Raw genomic sequence first — 19,404 nt, 5'->3', positions numbered from 1 at the left:
CGGTTACAACTGGTAAAAGAACCTCGGTCCTCCGAGAGACAACATCACATGAGCCCAATCAATAGTCTGGAATACATAATTCACCGCCGAGCCACCCACAGTGTTTTTCACTGATGTAAAAGATATTGCTATCGAATGATGACAGACTTTCTGTGAATCTTCTTTTCCATTTTTCCTACTATACCGTTACGTTATCATCAGCAGCAACACACCGTAAACCACCTTGACATTTAACACACTGAAAGGACTAGAGAATATTGCAATTAGTGTAAAGCGAATGCACAACACAAATGAGATCATTAGCTGGAGCCCCTTCAGCAGACACACACACACACACACACACACTGAATCCCAATGATGTTTGGCACAGGCTGGAGCCCGATGAATTTAGGCTAAAATTTGCATTCCCTTTCCCCTCCCTTAAAGACCTTGGCACACCTGAAAGAAGGGAGCATGATTTATTTAGACTTAAACTCTGCAATATTCAGGCTGTGGAAGTGTGCCGGGGAGGTCTATTCGGTTAGCAGCCTTTGCCGCATGTGTTTGATGGTAACACGCTTAACGTGCAGGCATGAAAAGTCATTGCCAAGCCTGCATGACTCTCGCTGCTGAAAGAAAAGGTGTATGAACTTAAATTTTTCATACGAAGACCCCCACAACAACAAATGTACTGTTTTCTAAAAGCTCCAAAGAGTGTGAAATGAGTTCAAACTATGTCTGATTGAAAGGCAGTGGCATGAGGAAAATGGTCTTGGAGCAATTTTTAATACAGCAAATACAATCGAATCGGACATTAATGCATTTTCTTCACTTTTACAGGATCGAGTCTGCCCTTTATTTTCTCCACACACATTTTAACATGGAATATAAACTGATTCATTGTCATGTTAAGAAATACGGTATACTAATGCATCTAAAAAAATAATATGGTTGAATAGTTACTCTATTTTAGTAATTAAGTTTAAAAACATGAACCTCCTATATCATATAAATGTATTACATTTATATGATAAATAGAGTGATCTAATAGAGTGATCTATTTTAAGTGTTTTTTTTTATTGTTGATTATGGCTTATAGCTAAACCCAAAACCCAAAAATCAGTGTCTCAGAAAATGTGAATATTAATAAGACCAATTGGTACTTTTGGCAGTGTGGGCAGTGTGCCAAGTCATGCTGGAAAATGAAATCTGCATCTCCATAAAAGCATGAAGTGTTGTAGGCTTTTCTGGGAAAGCACTGCACTGATTTTTGATTTTATGTAACACACTGGACCAACACCAGCAGATGACATGGCTCTCCATACCGTCAGAGAGGTACTTCTGAACAACCTCAGAGCATCTCAGCATTACTTTACTCAGTCAAGTAGCTTTAGGTTTTCTAGCCTCACTTCCATATTCTGCCATGTTTAGCCTCCAAATGCTTTACTAGAGGACTCTTAGATAGCAAAAAAACATTAAATTATGACTGCATTACAGCTGTAAACAACACTGCCTTATAGCCTTACTTAGTTTCAAAGTTCTGGCATCAACTTTCTATATAAAGGCTTTTGCAGGTTTAGGTCTTTTAAGGTTACTTAAATATCCCAGATTTTACTGTGGTCCCAGATCTTTGGACCTCACTGCATATATTAGAATTTTATTAGTAAACCTTTACAGCCAAATTATGTTTAGTCTGTAATCTGTAACATTTATTTCATGCTATATAAATGCATCCTAAGATCATTCTAATCATCGTGCCATTTAGAAAAGAGAGTCTAATCATCATAGGGCCTAGTAGATAGACTTTGGTTTGCAGGCTCAGATATTTGGAAGGAAAGCAAACCCAGAACACGACACTGACCCTATCAATCAGAGCACATTTTGGAATGAAGGCAAAATCAGAATTACCTCACTGCAGCTTGGCTGCACTCTCTGAGGTAGATAAGGATGTGCTTTCCGGGTATTTTTGTTGATTTGAATTATTTATGAGTTTTTATTTTAGTCTCCCCTTTTAAAGGTAATCAAAACAGTCTGTAATTATCTCCTACAGAAGACCTTTCAACATAGCTCCAGGGCTCTTAGTAGGAATTTGCATTTATAATAGTCTCCCCACAAGCTCTGACTTCCCTTGGAGTCCGCCAGTTGGACCTTACGGCGCGCACGTCCTTGAGTACAAAATATGCTCTGTATTTTTTTTGCCAATTAACACATCATCAGCAAGCTATTTCACAGCAGTTTGAAACTTGTGAGACATAACTTAACATATTAAAACTTCTCTATGTAATGACTCAGAGCATCAGAAAAAGGCCAATTTCATGGAAAAACAATTCTTCCTGTTTAAACTGGTCCAGTCCATACACTGCAAAAATACACTGCATGTTCTAAATGCACTGGCTACATGCCTTGATAAAGTCTTGATAAAGGCAAAAACAATGGTTTTGATTTGCCTTTTTAGTAATCTGAGTAAGCTCTTCTGATTATTTCATCAGGCTAATGAGAGTCTTAGAATGAGTTATATTTCCATCTATACTCTTGAAATTTTATACGATGCTCGAGAAGAACTGTTTTTGTTAATGGTAAAATTATGAGCATTTTTTAAAGGATATGGAGTAATAAAGAAGCGTGAAGAACCTTTGAATTGGCAATGAATCTTCTATACTTCTCCAAAATCTACTTCTGTAAACCCCTAAAAGTCCTTTATACACACCTCTTTTATTCTTTTTTCTATGGCATTGCTCAAATTTATTTGTTTTAAATGATATTGTTTGACTTAAAAAATCTCTAACTTTTTTCTTACATATAAAAAAAAGACTTTTTTGTGTAAAGTAGCAATGAAAAGTTTGGACATACGCCATCTCATTTAATATTTGCACCTTTTGCTTGATGCCAACTTTACCCACTCTTGGCATTAATCTTTTAGTCAGCTTCACCACAATGGTTCTCCAACTGTCATAAAGGAGCTCTAGAGGTGCTGAGCTCTTGTTAACTTCTTTGTCTGCTTTTGTCTCTGCACTCCTACCCATCCCAAACCACCTGGGTTGAGTTTTTATGTCAGCTGTTTGTGAAGGCCAGACACTGTTTACTGTTACTACCTAAACACATATGTAAGCCTTCATAATTTTCTAATCTTTAATATTAATGTACAATGTAGTAAATAATACAAATAAAGAACAAATATTAATGAGGATGTGTCCAAACTTTTTACTGGTACTGTATAATAAATATGATTGGCATTGAGAAATTAGCCTTGAAAGGGTTAATTCTAAAGGACAAAGCGTGTTTAGAACTCGGTCATGAAAAATTTATTGGGATTGTTTTTTGCTGTATAAAACATTATAAATGGACTTAATGCGATACATTATTAATGCAGCGCTGTGCACTTTCAGCACTATGCTGGACAGTGCTCACTGGAGACCTATGGATAAATCAACCAGCCAAAAACAAACAAAAGCAACAGCAAAGTTCCCCTAAGAGCCTTCACTGTGACCATAAGCTTTACCAATGAGAGGGAGAAGTGAGGGGCTACGATTATAAAGGATTGTAAACTATAAATTTGCACATTGCATATGTGATACACTGTTTGTGTCCAAATGTGTGCGGATGCCTCTTCTAATATTGTATTTTTCACACTATAAGGTTCATCAGATTATAGGGCACACTATCAATAAACTTCAATTATTTTGGCATATTTTCATACAAAAGGCGCACTTGTTAGGAACAGGGGTGTCGCCATATTGTCCTTCTAATTCCCTTCTAAGCTAAGCTAGGTAAAGTAAACTAAACTATAATTCTTAAAAAAAACTTTTTCAGGCGAGTCAGAAAAATCAAATGAGTGGTGGATGTTAATCTACTCAGATTTCTCTCCCGAATACTGTTCATTTGGGTGAGTAAAGCGCTTCCATTTATTTACAGTAAGCTTAGATTTCCAAATTTCCAGCAACACACTGAGGAACTCTGAGTGTTCCTGTAAACCATATTATAGCGATATTAGTTAGCGTCCTAATACTGCTCCAGCAGTGCTAGTCGGGTTTAGCAGGATACTTAAGCCTGATAATACTCACCTCCGAACAGCCTCTGAACTAGCGCTTAGCGGGTAATGCTAATACTACTGGAGAACTAAACTGAAACTCCTGTGTAACACTGCACTTCAGTGGAGTGGCTTAACTGCTCCTTACAACCTGATGGGTACAATTTATACATAACGCGCACTGGATTAAAAGGTGCACTGACTATTTTTGGGGAAATTAAAGTATTTTGAGTATGCTTTATAGTGCAAAAAATATGGTAAATGCATTCAGACACTTTAAGCTGCACTCGTTTCTGGCATAGATGTGCAAGAATACACACAGCTTGTCTAGTCCCTGTAGAAAAATTAGAACATTTACAGGCAATATAATGTAAATCTCTGAAGCAGACAAACATGAATATTTCTACTGGTACCATGCATTAACAATATTGACTCTGAATGCAATCAAATCCTCAGTAATGCTCCAAAATTCTGTAGAAATGCTTTTCTAGACATTAAAGACAGAAGTCACTTAAACAAAAGCTTAAAAGTTTAACTATTTTTATTCTGTAGATTTTAAAAGAATCAATGCATGAGCAGGTGTCTCACCACTTTTGTCCATATAGTGTACATAGTGTATCCAGCCATTGGTTCAAACATAGCTTTTTTTATATAAAATGTATGAACAATAGATTAGAGGCAATTATTACCCAACACTATCAGTTATTCAGCCACTCCATTTTAATAGAACCTGCATGATAATTTTCATACACATGCATGAAAGTGAAAGTAGAATGAAAATCATTGTGGTTGAACGCTCCTCAGTAATGAGTATGTATGTATTCACAGGCTTTAAAACTGATGCAAGGTCAGTGACAAGGTCACAGGCTCTCATTCGCCATGAAGGTAATGAGTCTGACTGGACACAGCTACCCTCCTTCTGTTCTACTAAAACACATAAAAATAAAAAATAAAAAAATAAAAATGGAACCAAAGCCCCCTATCCCACTTTCATATTTTACCTATAATGTGTTTACAATTGACAGCTATGTTTAATTGTTGCCACAAAGCGTGCATATTCTTTAATGTAGTCAAATTAATTGCAGAAAATGTTTTGTCTTTATGTTTGCAACTGTAGATAACTGTAGATATTAAAATTTTTTGACTATCAAATATTTATAATATAATATTTTTATCATTATTTTCACCTTGTTCTGTTTCATAAATACATTAAAATGTTCAAGATTACAGTTATATTTTCTAATGACAGGATAAGCTGCATATGCTTAACTTCTAAAGCTAAGAATGGAGACATTATAAGAAATATGAAGTGAAAGAAGTAAAATTAATGTTAATATTTGCTGAACATGCACATCTTCTGTCCCTTGAAAAGTAAAGATGGGTCTTATCGTAACCCTTAGCTAGGTACATGCCGATGCCCATTTCTATCTTACACCCCGCCAACAATCTATTTCCACACCATGCACCTGCATTGTTTAAATAGCACCTGTGTGCTTGTGAATATATCTACGCCTGTGAGTAGACTAAATACAATCTAGACAGCAGTCAGGCGTTCATTGCTATCTTGGCAGTGATTTGGCAACACTTGCACTTACCCAACATGCGCACACCTCCGCTTGTTACGCACACATGGACACACAGCAGTGCACAATCCCATAGTGCAAACTTTTACATCAACAATAAGGTCAGATTCCTCTTCCTCTGATTGGTTAATTGCACATTACGCCCAAAACACACCCGTGATTATTTAAGAGAATTAGTGCACATTCTTTAGGCAAGCCATCAACTTTGCACTTCACAGAATGAGTTAAGGCGTGTCAGTGTGTACTTTTCCTGTTGTTACGATAGCAAAGACACACTGACACACCATAAATTAAGTTCTATGGTGCATTGTCTTTAGATCAATAAAATAGGACCCAATGTGTTGTGATGTCACTGAAGTCAAAGTTACTTTCTTAAAGCAGTAGGTAGGACAGAGAATTCTTCTACCTCAAATGTATATTATCTAAACATATCTCCCCTACACACTCATTGAAGAAAAATATATAAAAAATATACCAAAAGTCAAAGGAAAAGATTAACATTCGGTAAAAAGGTATTGGTACACAGTGTTGAAAACATTATATGAAATATAAACCACAATGCTGTACATAAAAGGCACAATACATATTGATACTGACCCATAGATTACAGAGATTTTCTGTAAATTATTCAGTAAACAGTTCTGAATGAATGCTACTTCCCTGAATTTATAATAGAATACTAGAACATTCCATTATTTAAGATCAAAGCATGCTGTGTACTTTGTGTGTATAAATAGGCCTGCATTAAGCATTGCTTAAGAGGAATGAAATAAAAGAAAACAGAAGCACATTATTTCAGTATAGCACCTCATTCATAATACTGCCTCAGTCCCTCTTTGTATTTGACTGCACTAAAAATTACAGCTTTATTGAAGCACCCTACTGTTAAAAAAACAACTGCATTAAGCATACGGGTGTCATGTTTAAACATCTTCAATTATTAACAGTGGGGGATTTGCAGGCAGCGGTGTTGCCACTGCACCATGAAATAACCATATGGTCATTTTATTGCATAATTATTTAATTTAAGTTTTTTTTCTGGTCCAATCAGGTGTGTGAGATGAATTTTTGGAGACCAGCAGTTTGAAGGATGCATTAGGAAGCTTTAGGAAAATGCACTTAAGCTTTGCCTCTGTATTTATACTGCTTTTAGTTTTAAGTCAAATGTGGATTTTCCAAGTTTCAAAAACATTTTTTTACTAGAAACCCTGGAAACAATTGGAACCCCCTGCTGGGTTTACATTCAAGATCTTCAGAGTAGTTTTCACGTTTTTGTCTGAACACAGCGACTTTCAGAAACTACTCTGTAGATGGAGAGAAACCTGCATTTTTAATAGTATCAGAATAGATGTGGATAAAGTCTGAAAGTCTACTTTTTTATCACACAGTGGATAAAACGTTACAAATATTTTACAGAGTGTCTTTTTTAAGACGAAGGTGAACAAAATTCATATTTTTATATATCTCAGATGTGTGTACTAACACATTTGTAAATTCTTTGTATTTGCTTGTAAATTGTTCTTGCTCTTTAAGTGTTTAGTATTAGAGATGCTATTAGGAGTTATAAGGAGGAGACCACCCACTGGTGCAAACACAAATGTGAGCACTCATACTGTTCATCAGGGTGTGTATTTAAGGTTGACGTCCCTCCATTCAACACAAATAGCCACTCAGCTTGTTGGTTGTGCTGAATGCAGGGGAGGGTCGGAGAAAAGCCCCCCTTGATGTGGAGATCTGTGCAAGTGCAGCTCTCATAACAAGTTAATAAATACTGTTTTTTGTGCGTTATTGAGGCAAGTGCTACAAACTATTCATGAGGGTTTTATTAGAAACTTAAAATACGTTTATGAAATAGTCATAGTATTTTAATTTCTACTCATTGAGAAAAGATGGCTTTGCATGAGTTAAGTGTAATGGGATGGAGTGCTACTGATAGGCAGCCCTCCAGCCCAGAGAGTTGTCGAACCCAGTTGCAGAACAGTAGATCTCAAAGCAGGTAAACACAGGAAAAAGGGAAATAATAATAATAATAATAATAATAATAATAATAATAATAATAATAATAATAATAATAGATATACAATTGTTAATATATATTAATATGATATATAATAATTAGTGATGCTACCCTTGAACCTGAAGCTTCGAGGCGTGTGTTGAAAAAACGACACGCATTGGTTCGAATCACTGAGCCGATGCTTGATTCGTTCTACAAAGATCACGTGACCAATGACGTCCGAAGCTTCATTTCGGCACACAACCACGTGACTGCTTCAGGGAAAGATTCAAAAGCGGCAAATCCTGGCGCGCAGTTCGAGGGTTGTTAGCGGAGATACAGATACAGAGACAGAGAGCGAGAGAGCGAGAGCGAGAGAGAGAGCGAGAGCGAGAGCGAGAGATAGATAGATAGATAGATAGATAGATAGATAGATAGATAGATAGATAGATAGATAAGATAAGATAAGATAAGATATAGATAGATCATATATAGATAGATAGATAAGATATAGATAGTAGATAATAAAATATTAGAATGGAACCAGTAAGAAAAAGAGGCCGTTATGTTTAGAAAATATAAACTTTGAAAGAAAACTATGCCTTTTAGACATATGGCATTTTATTAGTTCTGTAAGAGTGTACAATAATTATATATATATATATATATATATATATATATATATATATATATATATATATATATATATCCTCATAGTTCAATGTGTGTACTGTCATGGCATACATCCAGTAAAAGTGTTGCCTTATGACAACATATTTTGAAATAACCAACTGAACCCCAGCACTGTGGAAAAAAAAATATTCCTAAATAAAAACTAAATTACACATGTACATAACCACGTCCATTAAATATGTGCCCCCTGCCCCTTACACAAGCACCTTCACCTTTATGAGCATACATTTCTTTCATCAAATTCTTCCATATCCCCCATGCAGCATATCTACATGAGCCTTGCCTATGGAAAAATAGGCAATGGACTAGTGATACATGTAAACATGTTACAAACCCTGCTTGGAAAGATGTGAATAATAGTGAATAATATAATTTTAAAATTTGGTATATTAACAGATTAATAACATGGTGAAGGGAAAAAAGCAACAATGTGAATGCAATTAGAATTACAAGTGTAGTTTCTCCAGTGTGCCTTATCAAGGTACATTCTAAGTGTATTATATATTAATTAAAAATATATTACAGTTATGTCTTTTAATATAATGCATTAAATTATCCAGACATCAAAGTATTCTTCCATTTCCTTTTTTCAGTTTTTATTTAAACCTCAAATGTCATGTAAATGCACTGGAACAGGTAAAAAGACAAAAAAAACGCCCCTCGTCCTTTAAATACACAAAGCACTTTCAGGTTTTGCCCACCAGGTGCCGCTGATGTCCACTGTGTTATGAAGCTCCGAGTAATGAACCTTTTTTCGATACAATTAGGAAAAAGGCTTCAGTGCTTCAGAAAGCCTCGGTTTGCCATCACTAATAATAATATTAGAAATATATAAATCTTATTATTAAACCCAGGATTGAACCCAGGCTGTCACAGTCGCAGTCCAGTGCTCTACCCGCTGCACCAGCGAGCGGATTGAGATGTGGCCGCTTTAATCGCCCTTTAAAAAGCCTCCGCCGAAAGGGGCGGAGCAACGAAAACGGGCGGAGAGTGAAAATGTGTTGAAAACAAAAGCCACACCTAGCCTGCGTGAAAGTGAGGGGGAGAAAACGTAAACAAGGATTGCCGGAAGCATAGCTACCTAAAGGATTAACTAAACAAAAGGGCTTCCAAGGAAAACAAAACTGAACTAAGGTGCTTATGGATTAAATGCTGTTTCACCAGAGAGGGGAGAAACAGCGAGGGAAAGAGAGAAGGTGAGCATACCGCGTGCCTCGCCTCTGCTACACACACAGACACACACACACAAAGACTCAGAGAGAGGGACTGCGGAGGAGAGCACACCGCTCTGCTCCACCAGATTAGAGAGAGGGAGATGGCAGCTGTGGAGCTCACTGCTCTACACAGCTACACCAAACTCGAAGGGAAACAACGAAGGGAAGATATAAAGAGCCGGGGCTCGCTCGGAAAACCGGCATAGATTCACTCTCACGAGCTTCAAAGATCCAGCACCGAGTGGCTGATTGGCCCTGCTTATAAGGTGTTCAAAGCAGGTGTTGGTAATTAGCCAATCAACCCTCAGCACTGGCCTGGCGCCCTCCAATGCCCCGGAGAATACCGCGACCTGGCACCTTACATTAAGTGCCTGACGGGGATGCAAAGATGGCCGCCCAGTAAAAAGACTTGCCTATATGGATATTGTTAGTATCCAAACTTTACCATTAGCCAGCACTGGTTTTATCTTGTGATGATAGCCTGCTAACTTTGCATTAGCATTAGTATTAGCTTAAGAAAGAATTCTCCAAAATACATTATCACTAAATATGTTATCTTTAATCTGGAAATATTAATGAGAATAAATAAATACAATACAATTTTCTTTCACATGGCTGTAAAAAAAGATATTACAATTGAAGATTGCACCTCTAGAGGTCAGCAATCATGCCTGTGTATATGGCTATATTAAATTTGTAGCAATGGTTATATATTAAAATTATTTTTAACCACCTTTATATGTGTTTAATATTTGCTCAGCACTGTGAACAGGGCTATCATATCGTGAAATGACTCAGATTTCCACATTTACTTCTTTTTTTTAAGTTGTGGGTTTAGATGTCAGCTAACAGTGTTTGAAAAGCGACAACGACTGTGCTCCAGCTTATATAAAAAAGTCTAATTGGATTATTATTACCTTAACTTCTCTCTCTCCAACAAGGTTATCCATCAAAGGCTGTTTAATTACCTCAAAAGCAAACACTTGGAGGGCTGGCTGTGGGCAACGTGCCTGGAATCGTTAGCATAGGCTAGCCTGTGCGCGAGAGTGCAGGGACTTAGCGAGTGACATGACTGACACGCGCGTTTTATGGATGAGTTCCCTGAGGCTCGCGGGGAATATCTGTCTAACTGCAGCTCCTCAAGGATTGAATTAGCCTTTTCATCCACTAATCAATTTGGAAAGGAGGGAAAAAATTAACAGGGGAGTTCCTTACTTATCATCACGAAAGGAAATAAATCACTTTGGGCTGTTTGGCAAATCTGCACACAAAAAAACCCTCATTCACTTCTTTTCGCCTCAGGACTATAGGCTGATATATTTCCCCTTCTTCTTGTTGGAATTGCTAATGCATAATTCCGATTTATTCGAGATGTGTTACTGTGAGATGTGTTATTGTAGCTACAGTATATCATTCACTCAAATAAACAATGCTTTAAATGAAATTAATTTAACCATGGACTGTGATTCCAAGTAACTGAATGTTTTTCTCAGTGGTAAAATGTACGTTTAAATTTGATCAATTTATCTAAGAATAATTATGTTTCTCTAAACCAAATAAATTTGATCTAAATAACCTACACTATCATTCAAAATTCAGTAGGTTATCATTACTTAAAAAAATTCTACATTGTAGGTCAATACTAAAATTATCAAAACTATAAAAAAAACATATGGATATTACATATTATTTAGTAAACTAAAAAGTGTATTTACCTTGTTAAGAGTTAATTACTTAAATTTCTTGTTCTTTTAATCCATATTATGACAAGAACTACTCAACTAAGTAAAGAAAAAATCACTTTAAGAACTAAAGATCTGTCAATTCGAAAAATTTCAAGAACTTTGAAAGTATCCTCAAGTGCAGTCGCAAAGACCATCAAAGATGTTATGATGAAACTGGCTCTCATCAGGACCAACCCAGAAAAGGAAATGCAAAAGTTTTCTCTTTTGTACAGGATAAGTTCTTTAGAGTGACCAGCCTCAGAAACCACAAATTAACAGAACCCCAGATAAGAGCACCTACATAAGTAACTAAGTATTTTGGTTTGTTTAACACTTTTAAGTTTTTAACCTGATTCATTGTGTGTTTCTTTATAGTCTGGGTGACTATGCGAACATAGGCAAACATTATTGGTCTGTGTCGTACCAGCATGTTTTCTTTCTGTAAAACCAACAGCTTCCCAAAACTGTGTTTTTTTTTCAGTGTACATAGAGCTGTATGAGAAATGCTAAATAAAAAATGTCTTTCCATCAAACCTTTAACCTTCAAAATCCACCTCTCACTTCTTTACACCATACAAATCACATTACTGAGCATTTTCCACAGGTAATTCAGATATTCAAATGTGCCACAGCACTCGCAGAAGGGGGCAGGTTAGCCCTTCTGAGGAGCCGAGGTGATTAATGGGGAATGAATACCAGTCTCCACAACCTTACACATCACTGGCCAGAAATTGGGCCAGACTCCAGACTCCAGACTTTCAAGATCATAAAAAGAAGAAAACCATCAGAACATACAGCATGAAAGATACAGTCCCCAGCTTTTTCATATGTGTTTGTACTGTACAAGCACTGAGCTTATAGCAGCTTATAGCAACATATAGTGGAGCTTTCTGCTTGTTTGACTGATTTAATGTTTTACTTTAGCTGCTAATTGCTATTATAATGTTTCTTACATTCCAAACACATCAGCAGCCCAATTAATCACTGCTTGGTTTTAGGGTCAAGTTGATGAATATTAAGTTATCCACAGAAAATTGCCTTGACCTCTAATGACATTCTCTTACATTTCATTAATCTTAATAGCACAGGCTTAGTTGACATTCTAGGTCGTCACCTTTGAAGGATTTGGAGACTTTTAGGCTTTAGATTCTATTGATTTTTCCATAGAAAACAAAGTCACAAGTGTCATTAAGTAAACAGACAAAGTTGTCAATATAATAGTTTTAGAAGGTTTGTCAGATGTTATTTTACTTCATTACATTTGTGCTGTAATGTTAAACTATAATAATATCTGCCAGTTAAACACATTAACCGTATTAGATGGAAGCTCATTTGTGCGCTAAAATAAGTATAATAAATGAAAGCAGTTCACAGTTTATTTAAGCTTTGTGAAATGTTGAAAACACATTATATATAAAATATGTGTAGAAATATATTGACGACATTCACTCATCAGGGACTGTATTAGGAACACTAACATTCTGTTCTCTGGGAGTATGGTTTGGTATGGTCCCATTGCTCTAAAAATGCTTAAATTACAGTACAGATTACATATTAGATGTTGGAAATAAACTAATAAGGATCTCTTGAGGAGTGTTTTCGTGCTGCTTTGATGCCTGTTTTTAATGCAGTGCTGCCTGAGGGCCCAAAGATCACAAGCCTTCAATATTGCATGTCGGCCTTGTCCCTTACACAAAGGGAGTTCTTCAGTTTCTCTGAATCGTTTGAGGATATTATCTACCAAAATTTGAGGAATAACCAAAGTCTTTATTTTAAGGAACATTTTTCTTTCATTTGTCCACAATTTTTAGATTAAGTTTCTTCTGAGAGGCTTTTATGTTATATATTATATGACATGCTCCACTGTCTAAAAATATTGATTTTTGAGATATTTATTTTTGTTTTATTTACATTTATGCACATTTTACACAGCGGGCCAACTTTTTTAGAATTAGTATTGTATTTACAGAATTCTGCTGAGTTTGCCTAAAGCTGGAGAGCTGGAAAGCTGGTGTAGGTTAAATTGACTAAAAAGTTGTCAGATTGTCCATTTAAAGTTAAACTGTCTGTTAAATTATCTTGTCTTTTGTATTTATTGTAGTGTTATAGTTTGATGTTGCACTTTCGTTGCACTTTTGCACTTTGTCTATTATATTGTTGTTCCATGCTGCACCATGTTTCCGGAGGAACGTAATTTCATTACACTGTGTACCTGTACTCAGATATAATGACAATAAAAGCCTCTTGACTTGACCTGATTCTTGACTAGGTCACCAGAACCAGTCGCAGAGATGAGAAAAGAAGGCAAAGTGGTAAACAAGCAGCACTTTAAAAAACAGCCTCACTATTCTTGCCCACCTTCATCATGACCAAAGTCCATTTAAATGAAGCAGAAAATGTACATGATAAGAAGGCTGTACTTCTCCTGGTGATGGATGGTTATTGATCTGGGATTTGTGATGTAGAGCGATTACTCGTTTGTGGTGAAGCTGCCCAGTGATGTATAGGCCTGGTATAACTGTGCCCAATCAATGCTGGTGCATGCCAGACACATACATCATCATTTTCTGACATTCAGAAAGACGCCACGCAAGAATGGGCTGCCAGTCTCATAGACTGATGACAAAGCAAATATGCAGAAGCCAAAATAGAGTGACAGCAACCTGACAAGCATTTTCAAGCATCGGTTCTAAATGAAATGAGGACGCTGAGCCCTTTTCAGAACAGCCATGAGCAAATAGGAGAGCCAAGATGATCGTAAACATTAGATGCCGATTACATAATAAAAATCTGCATTAAAAAGCGGGATGAGGAGCTGTCCAAACTGCTGTGGGTGTGATGTTTTGCATGTTTTTGTGGCGGATTAACTCAATACACAGCAAAAGCCTTGATGAAAGCAAAGTCTTTGATTTTTTTGTTCCAAAAACAGATTTCAGAATGACAGTTATTCATTTAAACCCTGGATTTAATCCCTCATCTTGTTTCCATGCCACACTCATTTTGATGATGTAGAGAATACACAAGTAAAGCTGGTTGTGTTGTGATGTGCAACAACCTCACAAGGGCACTAAATATTCAGATAATTAAGAAAACAATTACGGTTAATTAGTCCTACAATTTATTTCTGTTTTACATATGTTCTGCATAGTCTTGGTTATACACAACTGAAGAACCAGCTTCCCTTTCCAAAGAGAAGGAAACTATCAATTCAATTTATCTAAAGCATTTACATCATGAGAATTATAGAAGATGATTTCATCTATTTCTTTATTTTCATTCATGTCAAGTGTTTTTGTCTGCAGAAAAAAAACTATTCTAAACAGAAAATGTTGCTTGTTTAAAGAAATACTTAGTTGTAATTAGTAATGGAAATTCATTTACTCAACAGCAATATAAAATGTCGGCTGGAGGAATCCAATAAACATCAGGTTTAAGTTCATTTTTGAACTCTACTTGCATAAATACACTTAAATTAAAAAGTCATCATTTACTCAGTTTACCTACTTCTTTACACACTGTCTGTTTTTCAGTGGAAAGACACAAGCTGTGCAGGGCTAGGATAGTAACATTAGCTGAGGTAGTTTACCTTTTTATTTGATTCATTACTAAACGATTTTCTCTTCTTGTTTCCTAAAAATCTTTTTCTGGGTATTTTTTTTTAAGTCACGTGACGTACTGTAGCTTTCTAATGTCTCAATATGAATTTATTTTAGCGTATTTATATCACAGTAAAAATGTTGTGCGAGCCATGAAGTGCCTGCATATGTCGATGTGCAGTTGACAGGATTTACATAATACTGCAAATGTTCTTTTCAGCTAATTAAACTAGTTTAATCTGCCTCTCTCTTTTTACCCTCCCTTTTTTTCTTATTTCTCTCTCTAACTTGTCGGGAGACAGAAGATGTGGGTTGGGCCGCAACATATCTTCACTTTCTATTTCATCCATTGTTTTAAATTTACAGCCCTATGCAGAGTTTTGTGTGGAAGAAAGTAAAGAATGATGTGATATAGATTGAGAGCTTGCTAGATTAACCAGCATATTAACTGACCACATTGAGACACGCCCATAAGGCTTTGAAACACACCGACAAGAAACAAACTCAGGGCGAAGTGAGCAACTTGTTGCCTGCCAGTATGAATGCAGTGCTAAAAAACAAACACAGCCGTATTCACTCACCCATCCAAATCATCAAGAAAAAAAAAGACACACCTTGTAATCTTAATAAGAATATACTGTGATTATTTATATTTGTACTGAAATTATTGTTGGAAACAAACAAAAGCAAAGGCCAACATTCTATCTTAATAAAATATTTCATATCCCAACAAATGTTATATCACATAAATGTTCATCAGCAGCTTTCATGAGTCTGGCGTGCTCAGGCACGTGAATGATATTCGTCAGTGCAACAGCATGCGCTGGCCACCTTCTGCTGCTTGCCTTCCTCTTCTTCTCTTCTATCTTTCCTCACAAGACTCGCTCAATGCCCACAATCCACCCAAAACGTTATGATTCATCCTGCTATTTAAAGAGCCGAGTTGAGAAGCTGAAGATGTGGCGTTAGAGAGAACTCTCATCCTTCTGGCCGCCGCACGGCTTCCTGTTTATGCCAGACGCTCATTAGAGCCTCGGCCTGACAGCATCTCTCAGAGCCCAGGCGCTTTCCTCCTTGTTTTTTTACCCACAAACAGCAGCCGGCCGTGTCAATGCCTTTCCTGGAACAGCGCTATAGGGCGCCGTTCTATATAAGCCCTTTATTAGCCCAGAGCACACACTGCTCATGACATTCACTCCGGGAGCGGTGACCAAGTCAACAACCTCCCAGCCCGTCCTTATGAAAACAAATCACCTCCCCTGAAACGTCTCCAATAATGTCACCGTTGCCATGGTGATATCTGTTTTCACATAATTATGTTGGTTGCACTACATCTCCGATGAAAGTCACAACTGGAAATCACACATTGACCTTTGGAGATGCACATTGGGGTTGGGGCCCACAAAAAGGCCATTCAGTTTTAAAGCGCTCATATAATGGAAAACACTGTTTCCTCTCTTAAATAAAACCGGAGGAAGTGTGTGAACAGCCTGTATGTGGAAACTAACCTGTGAAAGAAGGCTATAGTGAACAGATCATATAGTGAACTTTCTTAATATTACTGAGCATGAGTTTTACACTCACATGCTTCCTCATCATTTTGGAATTTCTGTCACTTTAGCCCAGTGTCGAATTTTAGAGTCTGTTAATACCATAATAAAATAATCACACTGGGGCCCATCAATCAGCATTCACAATTATGTTATAAATCTGACTATGGGTCGCCGATATGACCCTAAAATAATATCATTATATTTTTCAGGATATTTTTGCAATAATAATAATATCCTTGGCGATATGACAGAGCATTATTTTATAAGAACACATACATTTTAAGAATGGACTACTGCAACAAAACAAATTTTAAATTTTGATTTAACATAAATTTAACAGTTTAATACAGGGTGGGTTCAGATATAAAGTGATCTTCTCTTAAAACTATGTATCAAATTCAGATGGGAATACCTGAATATAAAAGTAGAGACGCTCATCTGTTGTCTAATATTAATTTTTATGTCATACCCAAATGTTTTCAGTCTACTGTTCCAATGCTTTTTGGAGGGGACTGTTTGCAACATACGATACTCGTTGTGAAAAGTGCTTCATAACCATACATTTGAATTCAGCTAAAAATGTTCGTGATGCAACAAACAACAACATATTTTCATATATTAACCAGTTCAGCCAATAGCAGTTTAGCCCTACCCAATCATAACATAACATCATTTGTATCTATAGGGCAATCAGGCCACTGAAATTAACTATACGAAGTAGCAGCTTGAAACATCTCTGGCGATTTTTTTGAAGAATACCAAGGCCCAACTCCACAGTGTTTTCCTGTTGTTGTGTTCCACACCTGGCAAACCAGAGTGAAAATAGGACTTGGGTATGGGCAGAAACAGATATGGGCAATTCAGAGAAGAGATGTCACGGCTTAAACTCACCATGTTTCATTAATAACTATGAACACATTCTGACCAATTTATTAGTCCCTACAGAAAATATATGTAATACATTTTGATCCAATAAGATCATGCCTACAGTCAAATTGTGCGTTTAACTTTAACTTTCATTGCAATCACATACACTGCCCTAGATTGCTGAGCAATTGTAGGTTGGGTGCCTTTTGCAAGGGCACCTCAACAGTAAATGCAGAGGGAGGAGAAAGCACCACCCATCCACCAATCCAGGGGGACCTTTAGGCTCAAGCCTGCTTGTCTAGTTATTAGGACACAACTGGTCCACAAATTGCATAGAAATCCAGACATGTGCCCTGTTTAAAGTAGAAGTCAGCTTTCTTTTCTTTCCTAAATCTGTCCTGAAACTGAAAAATGAAACAAAAAAATGCACCTCAAATTGCTGTAAAACTGATGTTCCAGGTGGTCAGCCATGCACTGCTGTCTTTGTTAGCAGTGGTTCTATGAAGGAGAAACCTGGACTGTTATGGTGCCTCTCTCAGCGCAGAGCTTTTAACTTTCATTTTTCAGCAGGATAATGTTCACATACAAATAGCAAAGAATTCTCCCGAAGATTTCCTTTCTCTGAAACACTTTCTTTACCTGCCATGTTACCAGATGTATTGCCAATCGAGCATTTATAGGATGAGCTGGGACATCGGATTTATCAACCTATGAGTGTACAGTACATACAGGCATCTTCAGCATCTGTGGGCAGATGTGCTGCAGAGTGTCTTATGGAACCTGTGTGCACTATGCTCATCTTGCATTCAAATTAGATGAGCCAATCAGGGTACTAGAGCCTCGTTTCAATTACAATATAGTTTTGATGTAATCTTTTCACTGCTTTATTGTAATCACTTACATATATCATCATGAAATTTACACATATAGAGTTTAATTCCATTCCAAAACCTCCATATTAATACAGTGAGTGTATTATGAATAAATCTAACTTGTTTTAAAAGCAGACCCAAATTTTTACAGTTTTAAAAATATATATTTTATCTTCAAGTGCCATTGTCTAAAGCCAGAATATCAAGTCAAGATGAATGTTTTTTTTCTGGCTTTTTTCTCCTTTGTGCAGTCTTTGTTTGAAGATGACATAAAAGCGTGCTGCTGTCTTTGACAGCTGATGTTATGAGTGTATTCATCATGTAGGCTGCATGAGTCTGTGCTGTGCTGATGTGTTGGAATGTTATGGGTGTAATTGAAAAGGATGTTTTGTAGACAAAGTTTTGCAGACTTCCCCAACTACCAAAGCCACTTTAACTTCAAAATACCAATGAATATCTTGTAGCTACTTGAACGTGTTTAAGCTTGTAGCAACTAAATCCTACCATTTTTAAAATGCTTTCATTAAGCAATCAAGTAGAATTATTGTTTAGTAGATGGTGGTGTAGCTTTGAGCCAATGAGAAGCATGCATTTTTTTTTAATCTCTGCTAAGCCTGGACATAACACTTTAAACTGTCTAATGAATATAAGCACACTGTTTTCAAAGAACCGACTACACACTGACCTGTCTGACATGGTGTAATATTTTTAAGTGCAACCTTGTTTACAAAAGTATATCAATGCAGGCAAGGTGTAATGGGTTGGAGTGCTACAGATAGGTGGCACTCCAGCCCAGAGAGTTGTAGAACCCAGTGGCAGAACAGTAGATCTCAAAGCAGGTAAACTCAAGAAAAAAAGGGAAATAATGATAATAATAATAATAATTAATTATATATAATCATTAATATATATAAATATATATTAATAGGATATATAATATTATAATAATAAAAGTATATATATATGTATGTATATATACATATATATATATGTATATATATATATATATATATTATAATAATAAAAGTATATATATATGTATGTATATATACATATATATATATGTATATATATATACATATATATATATATATGTCCTTATTAAACCCCGTGGGGGGGGAAGAGAGGTGAGCAATCCGCGCCTCGCGGCTGCTACACACACACACACACACACACACACAGGAGAGAGCACACAGCTCCACCAGACTCGAGAGGGAGAGGAAAGGGATAGAGGAAGATACTTATGCGGGAGGAGTATGCCAACGTGTGCCGAACAATACTCTCTCCAAAGGGATAGCAG

This window comes from Astyanax mexicanus, chromosome 9, assembly GCF_023375975.1.
Source record: "Astyanax mexicanus isolate ESR-SI-001 chromosome 9, AstMex3_surface, whole genome shotgun sequence".
NCBI lineage: Eukaryota > Metazoa > Chordata > Actinopteri > Characiformes > Acestrorhamphidae > Astyanax > Astyanax mexicanus.
This window is presented reverse-complemented; position numbering follows the sequence as displayed.